This window comes from Pleurodeles waltl, chromosome 5 (assembly GCF_031143425.1).
Source record: "Pleurodeles waltl isolate 20211129_DDA chromosome 5, aPleWal1.hap1.20221129, whole genome shotgun sequence".
Lineage (NCBI taxonomy): Eukaryota > Metazoa > Chordata > Amphibia > Caudata > Salamandridae > Pleurodeles > Pleurodeles waltl.
The window spans coordinates 117,404,020-117,424,029 of NC_090444.1; positions in this window are offsets into that span (position 1 = coordinate 117,404,020).

The window sequence follows — 20,010 nt, forward strand, 5'->3', positions numbered from 1 at the left end:
GACAGGTTCCTATGAATGCTTTGGTTGGTTGAGCTCAGTTTGTACTCAAAGCCAAGGAGAATTGTTTGGGCAAGTCTAGGCTTTGCAAGGATGTAAAACAGAGTGTTGAAATCTTTCCTGACAATTCAGTACCTAGCAGAGTTTGACCCAGAAAGTACAGATATTGTTAAAACAAATCAGTTGGATGCTCACTATCCAAGAAGGAGTACACATTTTGAAAACATATGTCTTTATGAAATACTTCAAAACTATACATAGAGACACAATGTAAAAGAAAATGTAGATGAAGGGAAATATGCAGTAGTTGGTTGCAATGGTTGTTTGCTTCAACACACAAAAGGAAGTTTAATAAACCACAGAAAACTTAATTGCCAAACTCCTGATGAGAGATAGTTTCTTTTTGCGGCACTTCTGCGACTGTTTAAGCGTTGGCATTCTGAATCGGAGTCACTCGAACACTTTGACTGCTATGAAGATTCTTTCAACACTGTGAAAGACATCATTCAGTGTTCAGTCTTTCCCAACTACATGAAAACGTTAAATGATGAGATTGAACAGGAGAAAACAATTGCTGCTGAGATAGCTAAAGGCAGTTCACAAATCAGCCATAGTTCAGGACCTCTGAGTCAAGATCCTCTTGGACAAGCAATTATTGAAAATGAAGCTGCCATAGCCATAAATGAGGTGGGGACTGCAATGCAACAAGCAAGACAAGAAAGTGTTGCTTTGGAGCAATTGGTTGGACAATTGAATGACTAACCGAAATAAATATATATTGAGGTAAAAGAGAAAATAGAGCTTGTATTTGTCCAACTGAAGAATCAATGCAAATGCTCATCATTTAAGCTAATACTATTAATACATAGCAATCAAGCTGACACTGGGAAATACATTTTATTTGAAGTTCTCACTGCTTACTACAGAGGACTGCAGACTCAAATTTGTTGTGTTTAGTAACAGCACCAACTTGATTAGCTGTATACAACATTAAAGGAATTACTTTACATTGATTACTTATGCTACCTGTAGAACATGACAACAAACTGCAGTACCAAAAGCTATTTGGTGAAGCTTAAAATGAAGTCTCAATAGTACTGAAGAAACTGAAACTTTTAAGAAGCGATGAGGTGAGCATGGTCTCAAATGTAATGCTTGCCTTTGTACATTTGAGAATGTAATAGATTCTAAAGATATACTATGAAGTGCTGTTTGGAGGAAAGCACTTAAGTGTTTTCGGCAATTTACTACATCTTACCCCCAGTTAAAGACAGCCTGTGTTCATGACACATATTCATGATGAAACTTAGAATTCCTTGGGAAGTAATGGAAACATAAACATGTTGCTATACTTCCAACACAAAGAACTACTTAGGAATGTGGGTCAAGCATTTGATGTGGAATACAGTTATATTCTGAAGTATATTTTGGTAGGAGTTCTCAGATAAGAGGAGAAATGTTGCTTAGAAAGTTGACTTATAAAGAAACTATTTCCTACAAACAAGACAGCACCACAGCTAATGTTCAATTTCACTGAAAAAGGGACATCCATTGCCTGCCTAATGGCAACACGTCAGGAGTTCTTGTGTATTAATGAAAAATTACTAAAACTGGAAAAAGAAGATGTTTTGGAACTTACAGCAATTTGAAAAATAGAGCACCAGGGTTTAACAGTTCTCCTAAGTTAAAAACTACAAACAAAATTGGATTCATTGGAGGAATCTGTTTCCAGAAATGCAGGATTAGAAAAGTGTTTACGTGTTTGCAAAAACTGTATGGTGATTTTGTGGCGTAATTTAAATGTTGAGGAAGGAATAATTAATGGTGCTATGGGTAAAGTAATTGATTTTATTTTGCTTCCTAACAGTAATGTGGTTGAATAGATAGTGAATACATTTTATCTGGTTGATGGTGTAAAACAGATTGGGAGGTCCGTTGCTTGTTTCTTGCTTGTGAAAGACGTGTATGTGAGGAGAAAGCAATTTGACAGTTTCACTAGCATATGCTATGACTATTCATAAATCGCAAGGTTTAAGTGTAGATGCAGAATTAATTATTATTGGTACTACTGTCTTTAATGAAGGTATGTCATCTGTAGCCTTATCTTGAACTAGAACATTGTCCAGTTTGTATCTTGTAGTCTATGATAATAGTAAAGTAAATAATGATTAAGCTGAGAGTACAACCGATTGAGAAGTGTTCTTGCTCCTCATTTAGGACAGTATCCAGTTTATGAAACATCTACCATTGGCCCGATGAGAAAGAATTCAAAGGATCATACCAATGTTGTTGAGAAGAAGTGTAAGAAAGAGAACAATGAACTTCTTAAGAATAAAAGACTAACAAAGTTGGTGATATTGTTGTTTACCAGATGTCAAACCCCTCTGGTTTCAACTGCTATGCTAATATGATTCTGAATGCACTGTTCTCTTTGCCTCAGGTTGTTCATGCAAATGAAGAGAGCAAAGAAAAGAAAGTGTGCTCTGCACTGTTTGCTTTGTTAGAATACCTGTGCAGTCATAGAACTAAAACATATTGTGCATCTCACATTCAAAACCTTGTAGACGTCTGCACTGGATCCGTACACTTTCCAAAAAACACTCAAGAAGATGCACAGGAATTTTTTATGGTAATCTTTGGTATCTTAGAAGAAGAGACAGTAACTATTGATGACTTATTTGGTCTATGTTAGTCATGGAACCATGAGTGCAAAAATTGTTCTTCTACATCAAATACACAAATAGATTCAGAGTGATTTATTTACTTAATGTTACCGGGTTGCAAAACTGTCAATTTTGACAAATTGTTTGAAGCAGCTTCACAGAACAATACCCATAGAAATTGTCAATCAGATCTTCCATCAACTTTGCATATATGATGAAGTGGCAAATATCTTATCCTAATGCTACAGCGATGTACAGCAGATGGAAGTAGATTGGAAACACAAATTACAAATTTTAAAGCAGGACAAATATCTATTTCTGGCAAAACGTATAACACTATGGCTATTATTTTTCATGAAAGAGTAAGTATTACATCTGGACAGTATACCATCTATTCAAAAACTCCAACTGGGTGGACAGAATGTAATGATAGCAACCTCACATACAAATAATAACTGCATTTTAATTTTAAACTACCAAATTCCTATGTTCTGCTTCTTGCACCTAAGCTTTAAGGAAGGTTACAACTGAAAAAATGAAATGATATACATGTCACATTTCTAATACTACTATTTATGACATCATATGGTCTGCCATGGGTAATGTCTATTTAAGGGATTCAAAATGCCGATATGCAGTTAATGGTAGAATGACACAGCACAGATTCCAGCAAATTGGAAGCAGTCATTACAAACTAAAAACAGGGACAAAAAACTATTTTGTGGAGAAAGAAATACTACTGAGGTTATTACCTTTTATGGAGGAGTTTCTATTACCTCTGTATACTTTATATTGTATTTAAAAACAAAGGGCCTCATTATGAGACTGGTGGTCTTGAGACCACCAGCCTCGTGGTTGCGGACGGACTACTGCACTCCAGGGGATCGCCCTCCCCGCCAGGAACTTGGTTCAAGCCGGGCTGACGGCAGTCGGACATGTGGTCAGCCACGACAGTGCTGAATTCAGCACCACTGTGCTATTCATTAGTCCCCTTTCCGCCAGCCTTTTCATGGCGGTTTAACTGCAATGAAGAGGCTGGTGGAAAGGAAGGGCTGAGGACCACAGACGGGCCCCTCTACTTTTCACAACCATGTCATGGGCAGTGCAGCAGCCCCTCTGCCCAGTACCCTCGGAATGCGCACTGTCTGCAAAGCAAGGGAGCCAAGACAAATACCGTACCACTGTTCCTGTTGGTCCGACCGGCGGGAACATCGTAGTACGATGTCCCTGACGGTCAGCCTGTTGGGAACATCGTAATGTGACTAGGGGTGAGGCCGTCGGCTTTACGGCAGTCTCATCTCTGCAAGTTTGGCAGTCAGGCCCTAAAACCGGATGGACACAATATAATGAGAAGAATATCACAAACAGATGCTTCAACATGACCTTCCAATGAAAGCAAGCTGATTTTAAAGAGCAAGCCCAGGAACCAGTGAAAGAGACTGACGTGACCTTGGCTTGGTTTGAAGTCCAAAGAGAGATTACTTTATGGACGGAGCGCTTTGGTGCTCACCCATAAAAAGGGAAAATGAAATACTTTAATTAAATGTATGACTGTTTTGCAGCATTACAAATATGTACTTTTTTATTAAAAACATGAACTTTTGCATTGCAGAAACCTTACCTTTATAATGTAAATTTATAACATGGAACATTAACATATATTTATATTTTATCTCTTTTTCAATGGAACCATTTATTGCAGTATTGTAGGTGACTAATTACATCTTTCACAATTGATAACACAATCAATAAGACACCCAGGCAGACATTGGTGGATGCACTGACACACCCAGGTACACACTGAGACATATACTGAGACACCCAGTTACACACTCATGCATACAGTAACACACCCAATCACACACTGATGCGTACAGTGACACACCCAGGCACACCCAGACGCATACACTGACACACCCAGACATACACTAGTGCATACTCTGACACACCCAGGCACACACTGATGCATACACTGGCACACCCAGACATACACTAATGCATACACTGGCACACCCAGGCACATACTGATGCACACACTGACACAGCCAGGCATTCACCGATACACATACTGACATATTGAGGCACACACTGATGAATACACTGGGACACCCAGGAACACACTCATACATACACTAATAAACCCAGACACACACTGATGCATACGTTGACACACCCAGGCACACACTGACTCATACACTGACACACCTAGGCACACACTGATGCACACACTAACATCCCTATGGACACACTTATGCATACACTGAAACACCCAGGCACACACTCATGCATACCTTGACACACCCAGGCACACACTGGTGCATACACTAACACACCTAATCACGCACATATGCATACATTTAAATACCCAGGCACACAGTGATACAGACACTGACACACCCCACCCACACACTAACGCATATACTGACACAACCAGGCACACACTGGTGCATACACTAACACACCCAGGCACACCACACACTTATGCATACATTCACATACCCAAGCACACAGTGATACAGACACTGACCCACCGAGGCACACACTGACGCATACACTGATACACCCAGGCAAACACTAATGCATACACTGACAGACCCAGGGACACACTGGTGCATACACTAACACACCCAGGCACATACTCATCGATACAGTGACATATCCAGGCACACAATCATGCATACACTGACATACTCAGGCACATACTCATGCATACACTGACATACCCAGGCGCACACTGGTGCATACACTAACACAGCTAGGCACACACCTATGCATACATTCACATACCCAGGCACACGGTGATATAGACACTGACACACCCACTCACACACTAATGCATACACTGACACAACCAGGCACACACTTATGCATACACTGGCATAGCCAGGCACACATCATCCATATGCTAACACAACACTGATATATATAAACATACATAAGCAGGCATTCACACATCAACATACAAACATGTAACATATAGTTTATCTATCTTTAAACCATAAAAGGTGGTCCTAACAAAAACCTTTTTTTGTTTTTTTTGCTTTTGTAAACAAAATGTGTTTTTTGTGGTTTTTTCAACAATGGACAACTGGCAAATGTATAGAAACTATAAAAACCAAATGCACAGATTCTGTGCAACAAGTTTTGGAAAAAAAAAAAACATTTGTGGCTTCTTGCCACATCCAGAATGGCTGGTATTGACTGTTCACTCACAGTCCGCACTTTACGAGAGTGCAAGTAGAAAGTGCTAATATTTGTCTACTCAGGAGCTACTTCCTGGATCATAGCTGGAGCTGGGGACTGTAAAGTGTCTCCTGGTGCAAGTTGAGCTGCAGTGGATGTTGAAAGCTGCTATTCATTCTCCTTCTGTGCCCTAACTATGTGACGAGGGTGTATAGTTTTCATGTGCTTGCGCATTGAGGTAGTGCCGTGGGAGAACTTCCCGCACATGATAGCGTCTTCTTGCACAGACTGCATTCCATGTTCTTTGCCACCACCTTCTTCTCCCTTGATGGACTGGTGAAGAATTTCCATGCTATCGACTCCTTCCTTGCTGGTGGATGTCCTTCTTTGGATGAAGAGTCAAAGTGCTGCAGCTCTGCACGTTGATCACCGGAAGTTGCCATTTTCCAGTTTTAAAAAACACCAAATACAAATAAAAAAACAGGCCTATTTATGTGAATGGAAAGGTGTGAGATAATGCTCTACATCAAAGGGAAAACAATGGGATGGACTTACTTTACACAAGGTGGAAAGCATTTTCAACCAATGAAATGCCTTTTTTCTATATCACAGTGGATTCACAGTGACATTGCAGCAACATCGTGACATCACCACAAATCTGACATTTTCTAAAAAAACAACTTATAATGTCAAATGACTTACTGTTATATGGGTTTCTGTAGTATAATATCAAATCCCTGACCTAAAAAATTCATTTTTCTAAAGTATATATATATTGTTTTACATATTGCCAAAAATGATTGTATATTTTGACAGAAGGTCAGAAATCTAGGAGACGATACTCTTAAGAAGTCCAAAAAAAATCACAGGAACAGACATGTCCAGCCTTCATTATGAAATATAATATGTACAGCGGGCTAGTTGTAAATATTTTAATGAAATGTTGGTATCTCTTATTAGATTGTAAAGAACTAAATGAGGATGTAAGCCCTACACCAAAAGTGGCCGATAGAAGACCAAAAACCCTGAGGGAAATGCTATGCCCTAATTACTTACCACCCAAGACGATCAGTAAGAATTTTGCTCAACTGGTTGAATTTAACACCTGCACAGACCATAATGTCTGTAAATATGGATGAAATAAGACCATGGAATTTAGGTATGATTTTAAAAAAGTCTATAAGATCAGACATATCAGTTGTAATACAAACAATGTGGTTTATATCCTATTCGTGCAGTAAAATTGATGTTGGCAGCACAGTGAGATCATTTTAATTCTGCATGCAGGAACATGTATGAGCCATCAAAAATAATGATCAAAAATATCTAATGGCCATCCACTGCAGAGAAGTCTGCAAAAGCAAACTTGATGTTTGGTTTCAGGGCCTTGACTATGTGGAATCAAATCCTAGAGGTAGAAATAGAGAATTATATTTACACAGTTCGAGGCCAAGTGGATTTGTAGACTTAGAACCACCACAATATTTGTGGTGAGTTTTCAGCATTTGTTATTCATAACATGACTACTATTAAGGGATCTGAGTTAATGTAGTATGAGCATGTGTAATGATGCCTTTGGCGGAATATTGTTTGGGCAGTTACTTGCGGAAGGAAAGTCATTGATATGACTACGACTTTTAGTAAAATCAGTGTTTTTGATACAAACAAGAATGGACGTATGGTCAGAGTTAGTTGGGACAATATACACTTAAGATAGCCGCCATGTGTTTCGGCACTCGTCCCGAATACATGTATTGGATGATGAAGTTATGACTGATCACGTGGGTTGAAACATTATTCACACTTGGTCAATGCAATATGTATACATGAATTTATGGTTTTCGTGAATCATAGTAGTAATTGATGTGACTGTGACTTTCAATATAATTAATGTTTGTGATATGTACAGGAAGAATAATGTACATGCATAATTGAGGTATACATCTCTTCAGCTTTCTCTTTTAGCTCATTGAGAAATCAGATGTCAGAGATGGCCGCCACTAATTTCAGAGTGTCCCTTTGGCACATGTCCAGGACTATTGATGTAAAGTCTTTCTGGAATACCCTCATCATTATACGATTTGTGAACTGTGTAGTTAAAATACAAACAGTTACTAGGTTGACTTATACTGCCTGGGTACGAAGGATAGTTTTACACTTATTAACTTGTTGGGGTAGTTGTATCCAGTGGTTCAAGAATATTCAAAATTGTGGCAGAGGTTCCGGATTCTGGTGTTTGATCCATGCAATTTGATCATCTTATAAAGGACACTCCATTTTGGATATCTTTTAGGCTAATGGGAATGTTATTAGTTTTTATATAAGTATTGTGCAATCTGGTGAGATAACACATGGTCTGACATGTTGGGTTTCTATTGAAATTGCCCACCACTTTAAATTAGAAATATGCTTTCAATGTCTAGCACGGATACCCTTCAGTTAGGGTTTAGGAATATGTGTGTGACACAATAGAACAAAGCATTTAGAGGAAATGTGCACAATGGTTAAGGCACATTCACTAAAGCATAAAAAGTAGTACTATATGTTATGGAGCTGTAGGAAAGATTTTCATCTCACTTCTCCTTGTGTCTTTTTTCAATGTCCTTTTGTACAGTAGAAAGAAATGTATAAGTGAATGTACTAATTGCCTAGGGAGTTATAAAAATGTGTTTTGTGACTAGGTTGCATCTTCCTCTGGCTTCTACCCCTTTTGTGGCCATTCTGGCAAACGTTCCTCCTCTGAGTGCAGGGTTAATGAATCCACAGGCAAACTCATTCAGAAAGCCAGACAGTGGTGTTCATGGAAGGGGGATTTGCCTGACAGTGATTGTGAAAATATTATTATGGCCAGAAGAGTGCGGTGGCTATGGGCTGGGGAAAAACTGTTTGAGGGTGACTGTATTGTGTTGAACTTTAATCAAGTAGATATAGCTGGGACCGTTGTTCATCTGAAGGGGGAGAGGAGTGGATATTAGAGTCCTCTCTTTAGACTTATTTTATCCTCCAGTTGGGGATATACTGACAAGGTTATATAATAATTTTCATCATCCCCCAGGGGGGAATTTAGCATGCAATAGGCCAGGGTTCTGCAAAGTCGGTCCTGGAGAGCTGGTTCCATGCCAGATTTTTAACATATCCACATTTAGAAAAATGTAGATTTCTGAAGCATCTTTTTTCTAAATGTGGATATGCTAAAAACCTGGCATGGACCCGGCTATCCAGGACCGACTTTGCAGAACCCTGCATTGGCCAACCTTCACTATCCTTGGAATTTGAGGAACAGGTATCAGGCACTGGAGGAGATTGATGGTAATGATTGACAAAGCATGGCTCTTAGTGGTATTTCCAAGGAACGGGTTATCCCCAAGGTCGAAGCCCAGAGTAAGCAATTGCCACTATGAAAAATCTGTAGTTGGAATATAGCCGGGCTTGGCAAAAAGAAACAGGATATAGCTTACATAAGGGAAATGAAATATTTTGATATTATGGGCTTGCAAGAGACCAGGGAAAAAGAGTGTAATTTATTTTTTAGATGGGTATGCCACCCTCTCAGTATCAGCAGAGCCGTCCCGGATGGGTAGAGGAAGGGGGGGTCTTTTTATTATATATCCCTTAATTTAAGGAGTACCCTTTCTCAGATAGTGTTTGATACCAAGCATTTGCTGGTGGTTAAACTAGACTTTGAGGGTCTCCCAAGTATTTTCTTGTAAAATTTCCTATTGAACACCTAGGTATTCTACATGCAGTCTTGCAGTCCTTTGAAGGGAAGTATAAAGGCCCTTATTTGTTGGCCCTTATGAGTGATTTTAATTTGCATCTTTACCCCTTGAGTTGTTACAGAACTAAACACAATACAGTTGGTGATTTAGAGCAGGGTAGCCCTTCTGCACTCACTTCAGGGAAGTTTTTGGATGCGGTGTTGGCCGATTTTGATTTAGTATATGTTGGGGAGGGTATATAAGGGCTGCTAAATCCAATCTTTAAAGGCAGAGGGGCGAACATGATCATCAATTATATTTTTGTCTTTGTTTTTTTGGTGAGGTTTGTCCATAGTTATGAAGTACATTGGTCGAAGTTTAGCGACCACAGTCCATTGACTTTTTACATAGACTGGGGATCCTGAGAGGATAGGTTGCGGTGACAGGCCCTTCAAATAAGGAGATTACCCCACACCATCAGGGGTGTAGGTTGAAATGGAGCCATGTGTCACATGATGTTTTTTTAGACACCTTGTACAACAGTAATCCTCAAAGTACGGCCCCGGGGTCGCATGTGGCCCTCCTGACCTTTGCATGCGGCCCCCAGTTGAACAGCAGCACTAGGTTGTCATTTTATTTACAAAGCACTAACATTCATAAAGGTCTTAAATACAAGGCAATCATTTATTTACTGGGGAAATGAAGTAAAAACACTACACAGAAGATGTCCTGTATCTCTTAACTTTCAGAATACCTTCATTTTAAAGCCATCTACTTGAAGTTCAAAAAAGTGTATTTCATTAACAGGCAAAAGCGTTTCATCTTAGCACATCAGATGTAAATCAGTGCTTTGCAAAGTGTTTTTTTAAAGTGATAGTTTTCAAACCTGAATTTAGAAAGATTCATGCCCCCATCCTGACAACAATCCAATAGTGAACTAAGAGGCAAATCAGTTGTCATGTGCACCCTTGCCTTGGTTGCTATTATATATGGGGAAGATTATAGTTTATTCCATCAAACACAAGAGAAGGTTTTGTACAGGGCACATCCTGAAGTCATATATTTCAAGGTCCTTGTATATGTGATAATAAAGAAAAAAAGAAGCAAAGTGAAATAAATCAATTGCCTAGGATCACACAATTTAGTCAAGTGGGGAAGCCAGGACTGAGCACAGGTGCATTTCAACCACTAGATGTACATGTGTCGCTTCCCCACGCCAACCCTACACCTCCTTCACCCCTGACTGCCACCCTGCTGGCATCAGTGCACCCTTGGTCACACCACAGACTGATGTTTTCAGCCCCTCTGAAAATGTTTGTGAGTACCCATGTTGTGCAACTTAACTAAATCAGATATTGAAGTTTGTTTGAATGATTCAGGACATGATAGAGTGCTTCTCGAGGCTTTTGGTAGGATCTGCAATCAGATTAAAAGCAATTCTAAGGTTATTAGGAGGTGTTAGCGCGCCCTTGCCTTATCAAATTTTACATAGTAATAGTAAGCGGACGCAACTATAAGGTCGATGAACCTTTTGACTCGTTTAAGATGATCATCCCCTAAGTAACATATAAAAGTCATCAATATTAAACCATACAAATCATTAGAAAGTCAGTAAAGAACACTCCATGACTGATTTGGCCACAAATAACCACACCTTTGATTATCAATTAAATTGTTTATTTCCCTATATGGCATCTGAGTTATAACTGAGCTAGGTAATCATCTCACTAACTACAAATCAGCATCGGCATGTTGGACTTCATGCAAAAGGTGTTTAATAACACAAACTTAGAAGACATCTAGCTATGGCACTATCAAAACACCAGCAGTATTAAAACGGTTGCAGTTGGTACCTGAAAAACAAAATACAAATAACAGTACAAAGATTAATCATTGTTACCTAGCCCTAAGGAAAATCAGCAGCACAGCTTCGACTTCATCAGGAGGACAACAACATCTGCATCATGATAGGAGCAAGGTAAGGGGGATGGGTTAGAATTTGGTCTATAGAATCACTAAACCATCAAATCATTAGTTCAGCATTGAACAGACATAAGAAAATTAGGAAATAATAAAACACCAGAATGTCAGTAGACTAACTGACAAGGCACGAAGGGGCATATTTATACTCCGTTTGCGCCGAATTTGCGTCATTTTTTTCGACGCAAATTCGACGCAAAACTAACTCCATATTTATACTTTGGCGTTAGACGCGTCTAGCGCCAAAGTTCATGGAGTTAGCGTCATTTTTTTGCGTGAACACCTTCCTTGCGTTAATGATATGCAAGGTAGGCGTTCCTGTCTTAAAAAATGACTGCGATGCATATGCGTCGTATTTATACTCCCGGGCAAAAATGACGCCCGGGAGTGGGCGGGACTAAAAAACCTGCATTTGCGCCGGATTTTAGCACCTGGGTCAGGGCAGGCGTTAAGGGACCTGTGGGCTCAGAATGAGCCCAGAGGTGCCCTCCCAAGCCCCCAGGGACACCCCCTGCCACCCTTACCCACCCCAGGAGGACACCCAAGGCTGGAGGGACCCATCCCAGGGAAGAAAAGGTAAGTTGTGGTAAGTATTTTTAAAATTTTTTTTTTGTGGCATAGGGGGGCCTGATTTGTGCCCCCCTACATGCCACTATGCCCAATGACCATGCCCAGGGGACAGAAGTCCCCTGGGCATGGCCATTGGGAAAGGGGGCATGACTCCTGTCTTTGCTAAGACAGGAGTCATGTTAATGGCGTCTGGGCGCCCAAAAAAAATGGCGCAAATCGGGTTAAGACGATTTTTTTGCCTCAGCCTGACTTGCCCCATTTTTGGACGCCCAAACGCCATTTTTCCCTACGCCGGCGCTGCCTGGTGTACGTGTTTTTTTTTCACGCACACCAGGCAGCGCCGGTCGGCTAACGCCATTCAATAAATACGGCGCCCGCATGGCGCTTCAGAATGGCGTTAGCCGGCGCTAATTTTTTGGGCGCAAAACTGCATTAGCGCAGTTTTGCGTCAAAAAGTATAACTATGGCCCGAAGTGTCAAAGTGACAAGTCACACCAAGAAGACTGCGCTCAAGTATGAACGAAGAATGGCTCTGTGAGAAGCATGGCAAAGAAGAAAGAATGGGTCTAACTTCTCAGTACCCAAACATTAAATTAAAAATCCTGAGCATTTGTAGTGGTCAGAAACATCAGGCGAAGAAAGAACAACCAATTACAAAGACATTAGATATCAGAAAATATATTAGGCAGACATCTGCACGTCTATAGTTTGTTCTTCTCCATTTGCGTACATCTAGTCGATACAATAAGAATCAACTGGTGGATCCTTCCGTTCATCATCAGAGAGTTCAATGTTCTTCTCCATTACCAAACACGCTACGAATCAACAGTTACAGTGATGTAGAAACATTCTTGGGTTATTCAATATTTCCTGAAAAGAAATACATTTCATTAATACAAACTCCGGACAAGTTTGAAAGACTTGTTATACAAAGGACATGAGATTGTTCTACTAACGTAACAATTTATGATGTATTGGCAGACGTTCAACTTTAGCTGTGGCCTTTCTTACTTGAGGCCCATTCAGTTAGCTTAAGCAAAGTTCATATTATTTAGCTGCAAGTATGACAGAGTAATGCATTTTCAAACATATATAAACTCTTAATTCATATTAATACATTATTAACCATCCCAATACATGATGGTGGCCAATCAAGTAGGCACATTATGAGTCACATGTTATTTTCCATACTGATTATATCTTATATGTTTAGTCAAATATAGGAATAATTGTAGCAAATATTAACATTAGTTTCAGCGTTCACAAGGCAGGGCCAACCCTTGGGCGAAAGGTGGTTTAATTCCCAGTGTTCTACGGCCCTTTATAATCTGAAAGTGGTGCTTACGAAGGAACCTAGAGATAGGATACAACTTATTAGTAGACGGAGAGTTTATAAATCAGCTGTTCAAGCCCGCAAAAAAGAGATTAGGGAACCAGCTTGGGAGGATTTGTTGAACCGCTATGTCCTAAATACTAGTGCCTTGTTCTGGGAAGGTATTAACTGTTGAACAGGACTATAGACTGCTCTATTCCACCTAATGACTGGATTAAGCACTTCTCTGCAGTTTATGGTGGTACACAGGAGTGCGCGACCCCTGTAAAGCTAAATAGGTTCAGGGAAGACCTTCCTATTTGGTTCACAGAAGAGGAGATTGAGGCTGATATTGCTGGTATGTCGAAAAACAAGGTCCCAGGTCCTGATGGGGTGCTGGCTGATTTATTTTGTCAAGATATCAGTCTTTGGGCTAAAGTCCTAACAGGCATTTTTAATGCAGCTTGGCGAGTAGGTCTTCCCTCAACCTAGCAATGGTCAGTTATTATCCTGGTGTTTAAAAAACGGAGTAAGGTCTCATCTGAAATGTTACAGACCAATCTCCCTTATCGATTCATTTATTAAGGTATTGGGCAGGGTGATTTTGGCCAGATTAACAAATTGGTTAGACCAAAGGAATGTGATTTCCTGTTTTTAGTACGAGTTCAGGCAGGGTAGGTATACTCTGGGCCAGTGTCTCAACCTGCACCATCAATTAGGTAAATATACAGTGGCTAAAAGTGACTGTTTACATTAAGCCTTCATGGACCTGTCATCAGCAAATGACTGGGTAAACATAACTATACTATGGTCTATGCTCATTGGATATGGGCCTGGATCATAGTATTGTTAATTTTCAGCAGGATCTTCACTAAGACCTTACGGCAATATAATCAAGAAGTGTCCTTAATGGTCCCTGTAAAAATCCACAAAGGGGTGAGGCAGGGTTGTATTCTGGGTCGCAGATGATACCGCATTGGTGGTTGTGGACGCTACGGTTTTGTTGGCCAGAACTGGGGTGGGTCTCCAAAGCGTCCTTGACTCCTTTAGTGATTTTATGTCCTCTCTGGATATGGAAGTAAATTACTCCAAGCCCCATGGTATGGCAATTAAGAACTTAAACAAGCGTAAACAAAAAATTGTGATTGACGCCAGGAGGTGACAAGGGTCTTGCATTTCTCTACTAAAGGTCATTTTTGATGAGAGAGGACCTTGGGCCCCACAGGAAGGGCAAAGGGAAATGTGATGGCCAGGGCAATGACCTCGCTTTTTGACTTTTGTTCTAGGTTGGGGGCTAGACCGGTATAGGCTATTTTGAAAGCCTATGTTACCAAGTGTTTGGCAGTAGTGAGCTATGGACTTACAAGGACTGTGGAGAGACACAGATAGTAAAAAAACGCCTCCCTAAGAAGATTGCTCTCAATCACTCAGGTATTTATAAAGTGCAGCTTATCAACTGGAGGTTCTCAAGGTGCTGTGGGGAAGGATGCGGATCCGTCAAAGAGCCTGGCCTTGAGGTCCTTCCTGAACTGGATCAGCGAGGTGGATTGTAGCAAGATGGCCTGGTGTGTGCTGAGCTGTGTATCCCCTGTTAGTGAAGTGTAGGCAGTGTCAAGGAAACCAGGGCTCTCTAGAGGTTGCTGTGGATGAGCAGCTAAGACTTATCTAGGAGACATGCAAAGCTTATGCAATACCACTATGGTCACACGGCACTTACACACGAGAGAACCAAAGAGTGTTACAAAAATAAAGGTACTTTATCATGGTAAAACAAATCCTAGAATACTAGAATACTGACTAGGCAGTCCCCCAACTGGAGGTAAGTAAACACACTATTCTATACACATTAGCAACCAGTAAATAGCATACAAAGCAATAAGCATTGGTAAAAGTAATAGCAAATAGTCAGGGCCCTATGGGAGGGCCAAACCATAAACTAAAAAAGTGGAATGTGAAAGGCAGTCCCCCACCTAAGGAGGTGGAATCAGTAGAAGGGAGCTGGAGGAACTATGAACCCCAAGAGGTGAGTACCAGAGTGACCCCCAGCGACCCGGAAAGCAGAGGTAAGTACCTGGTTTTCCCCAAAACCAACAGGAGGACTTTGGAAAAGGATTATTCAAGACCCAACCAAGACTGAAAGAAGCCAAACGTGAATCCTGACAGAGGAGGACCTGCAAAGGAAGGGGAACAAGTCCAGTTCATGACAGGGTTTCCAGTTGTGGCATGAGCCACTACCCACCCTTCTGTGGATGCAGGACCAGGTCGACGGTGGACGAAGAAGGTGAGCAGTGCAGCATAGGAGATGAAGAGAAGTCCCACATCAGCGGTTGAGATGCAGTTGGTTAGTGGTGCTGAAAAACCATCAACAATCCTTGGCAAATGCAAGAGATGGAGAAGAAGGTTTGCAAGGCTGAAAAGGACCAGCAAGGTCCAGGGGACTTGACCCAAGGACGGGAGTCCAGGTGACCATCAGCAGCTCAGAGAGCCCCAAGAAGAGGAGGCAGCCCCCACAGGCAGCCCACTGGCAGCAGTCACAGGAGTCGGAGTGAGGCCCACTCAGCACACCTGTAGAGGAGTCCCACGTCGCTGGAGCAGCAGGCCGGAGACTGTGCTTTGCAGGAAGGAGTGCTGGGGGCCCGGGCTACACAGAGCCTGAAGATCCCTTGGAGGAGGAGCAAACAAGCTTTGGTAGCTGCAAGAGTCCAGTACATAGGGGTACTGTCCTGCAAGGAGAGGCAAGGGCTCAACGTCTCCCAAGTTGGACAGCTGGCAGAGAAGACCAAGGGGACCACTCTAGACTACCACCTGTGATGCAGGATCTATGCAGTTCTGGAGGAGAGAAGATCCGCGCTGCCAGTTGTCATTGCAGTTGGTGCCTGCAGATGCAGAGGAGTGACTCCTTCACTCCAAGCGAGATTCCGTCTTACTTCTTGTGCAGGCTGAAGACTCACTGCCCTCAGAGGATGCACAGCTGGGGAAATGTTGCAATTGCTGAAAGAAGCCGGATAAACAATGTTGCAGAGCGGAGTCATCACTGTAGTTGCAGATTGTCAGTTCCTGGAATGTCCAGTTGCGGTCCTAGCGACCAGAAGATGAAGTAAACAATGCAGAGGAGTCCTGCTGGAATCTTGCACGTCGAATCTGAGGACCCACCCAAGAGGAAGACCCTAAAAAGCACAGGAAGGGGAACTGGTCACCTAGCAGGGTGACCACCTATCAGGAGGGATGTGATGTCACCTACCTGACCTGGCCACTCAGATGCTCCCAGGGGCCTCTACCCAACTTGAATTCAAGATGGCAGAATCAAGAATCTGGAGGAGCTCTCGGCACCACCCCTAGGGTGGTGATGGTCAGGGGAGTGGTCACTCCCCTTTCCTTTGTCCACTTTCGCACCAGAGCAGTGACCAGGGCTCCCTTGACTGGTGCAAACTGGTTTATGCAATGAGGGCACCAAATGTGCCCTTCGAAGCATACCGGTGGCTTGGGGAAGGTACCCCTCTTAAGGCATGTAACACCTACTTCCAAGGCGGACGGTGTTACCTGCATTTCCCACAGGAAATCCGTTGTTCTGCCTTCCTCTGCCTGAGCTGGTCAAGCAGCAGGAGGACAGAAACTTGTCTGAGGGGTGGCAGCAGGGCGGGCTGCCTGGAAAACCTCAGAAGACTAATAGGAGCAATGCTGGGGGTCCTCTAAGGAGCCCCCAGAGTGCATGGAATCATACAACCAATACTGGCAACAGTATTGGGGTATGCTTCTGACATGGTTGATACCAAACATGCCCAGGTTCGGAGTTACCATTATGTAGCTGGACATAGGTAGTGACCTATGTTCAGTACACGCATAAAATAGCGTCCCCGTAGTCACGAAGTCCATGAAAATGGAGCTGGAGTTCATGGGGGCACCTCTGCTAGTGCAGGGGTGCCCTCACACACAGGTACTTGCATCTTGCCCTCTGGGCTAGGAGGGCCTGCAATAGGGGTGACTTACAGTGACCTGGAGCAGTGACCTGGTAGTGAAAGGGTACATGCACCTTTCACGCAGGCTGCAATGGCAGGCCTGCAGACACATTTTGCAGGGGCTCCCGTGGATGGTACTATACATGCTGCAGCCCATGGGGAACCCCTGGTGCCCCAATGCCCTGGGTACCTAAGTACCATAAACTAGGGACTTATATAGGGGCACCAGTATGCCAATTGTGGGGTGTGCAAAGTCCTAAGCACCCAAATTGAGAGGGAGAGAGCACAATCACTGGGGTCCTAGTTAGCAAGATCCCAGTGAAAACAGTCAAGGCATACTGACAGCAGGCAAAAAGTGGGGGTAACCATGACAAAAAGAGGGTACTTTCCTAAAGGAAATTACCTGAGGTAGAGCAGCAGTGTGTTCCAGGTCTGCACCATGAGGCAGGAGAAGGATCTTCCCCCAGCTGAGTTCTTACAGATCCTGGGGGTGGAGGCAAGTGCCAGTGGGGCACACAGGAGCTATCTGGTGGGGGTGTAGAAGGAGAGGCGGTGGTTGAGGTAGGAGGGTCCGATGTTGTGTAGGGTCTTGTATGTGTGTGTGAGAAGCTTGAAGGTGATTCTTTTGTTGACCGGTAGCCAGTGGATATCTCTCAGGTGTGTGATGATGTGGTTGTGGCAGGGGATGTCCAGGATGAATCTAGCCGTGGCATTCTGCATTCTCTGAAGTCTTGTTTGGAGTCTCTTGGTGATGCCGGCATAGAGTGCAGTGCCATAGTCAAGCTTGCTGCTGACGAGGGAATGCGTGACTGTTCTTCTTGCAACAACAGGGATCCATTTGAAGATCTTTCGGAGCAGGTAAAGCGTGTGGAAGCACGATGATGAGACGGCGTTGACTTGAGGGGTGCTGGCCACCAAAGGTTGTCCCAGGCTGTTGTGGATGGTCCCAGGTTGAGGATCTCGGCCTTGTTGGAGTTGAGCTTAAGGTAGCTGCCCTTCATCAAGGGGGAGACGACTTCCATCCCATTGTGGAAGTTGTTCTTGGCTGTTGGTGGTTGGTGGTTCGTCTGTGAGGGAGAGAATCAGCTGGGTGTCGTCGGCGTAGGAGATGATGTTGAGACCATAGTGCCTAACAATGTTAGCGAGCGGGGTCATGTAGATATAGGGTGTAGAGATAGGGTGGGGCTAAGGGAGGAGCCTTGGGGGACACCGCAACTGGTCTCCACTGGTTTCAAGGTGAATGGTGGGCACCTGACTCTCTGTGTTCGGCCGGTGAGGAAGGAGCAGATCCACTCAAGGGCTTTGTCTGTGTCATGTAGTCGGGTGCAGAGAGTGGTGTCTGAGAAGGTGTCAAAGGTGGCGGAGAGGTCGAGGAGGATGAGGGCTGCCATTTCGCCATGGTCGAGGAGGGTGCGGATATCATGCATGGCTGTGAGGAGTGAGGTCTTAGTACTGTGGTTGCTCCAGAATCCGGATTGGGAGGGGTCCAGGATGTCGCTAGTCTCAATGAATTTGTTTAGCTGGGCGTTAATGGCCTTCTCAAGGACTTTGGCTGGGTAGGGAGGCAGTGAGATGGGTCTGTAGTTTTTCAGGTACTTTGGGTAGGCGGAGGGCTTCTTCAATAGAGGGTTGATCTCCACGTGTTTCCAGCCTTCCGGGAAGGTGGCAGCCTCGATGAAGCAATCGATGGTGCGGCACAGTTCAGGGGCGATGGTGGCGCCAGCTCGGTTGAAGAGGTGGTGAGGGCAAGGGTCCGAGGGCGCCCCAGAGTGGATAGATTTCATGATCTTAAGGGTGTCTTCCAAGGTGAGGGTGGTCCAATGGTGGAGGGCTGGCAGGGGGGTAGAGTCTTTGGATGCTTTGGACGTGTGCGGGGTGGGTGGGCCCTGGGTGGTGAATCCGTCATAGATTTACTGCATCTTGTGGTGGAAACAAGTGGTGAGGTTGTCGCAGAGGTCTTGGGAGGTTGGGATGTCATGCTGGGTTTGGTGAATTCTTTGACCACGATGAAGAGTTCTTTGTTGTTGTGAGCGTTGGCGATCATACATTCCTGAATGGCCAGTTTTCTTGCTGTTCTGATGAGGAGGTGGTGCGCGGTGATGGCGGTTTTGAAGGCTTTGTGGTCTGCTGTGTTCTTGCTACTTCTCCACTTTCTCTTGAGTTGTCTGCAGGTGCGCTTGTAGTCTTGGAGGCTGGGGGGAGAACCAGCTGATTTTTTTATAGTGTTGATTGTTGGAGGGTTTCCTGACGGGGCCAGAGTGTTGGCGCAGCCGGAGATCCATTGGTGCAGGTTGAGGGCTGAGGCGTTGGTGTCCGGTGGTGGGGTGTGGCAGAGGGCTTTGGTGAGTTGGGCTTCGGAGACCTTACTCTTGTTTCTGCAGGGGTGGTGGTGGGCATGGTGATGTTTGGTGTTCTTGGTGAAGGAAAAGTGGACACAGTGGTTTTCGGGCCAGTGTAGTTCAGAAGTGTGTGAGATGGAGTTGTTGTTGCCAGCAGAGAAGATGGAGTCAAGGGTGTGTCCTGCTGAGTCTGAGAGTGGCAATGCTCTCTAGTAGGGATGAGGTGTCTCTGTCTCCCACAGTCAATTTCTACCTTTGTTGCCCACGAGGAACTGGACTTGGACTATATCTCTGATAAACTGACCCTTGCCC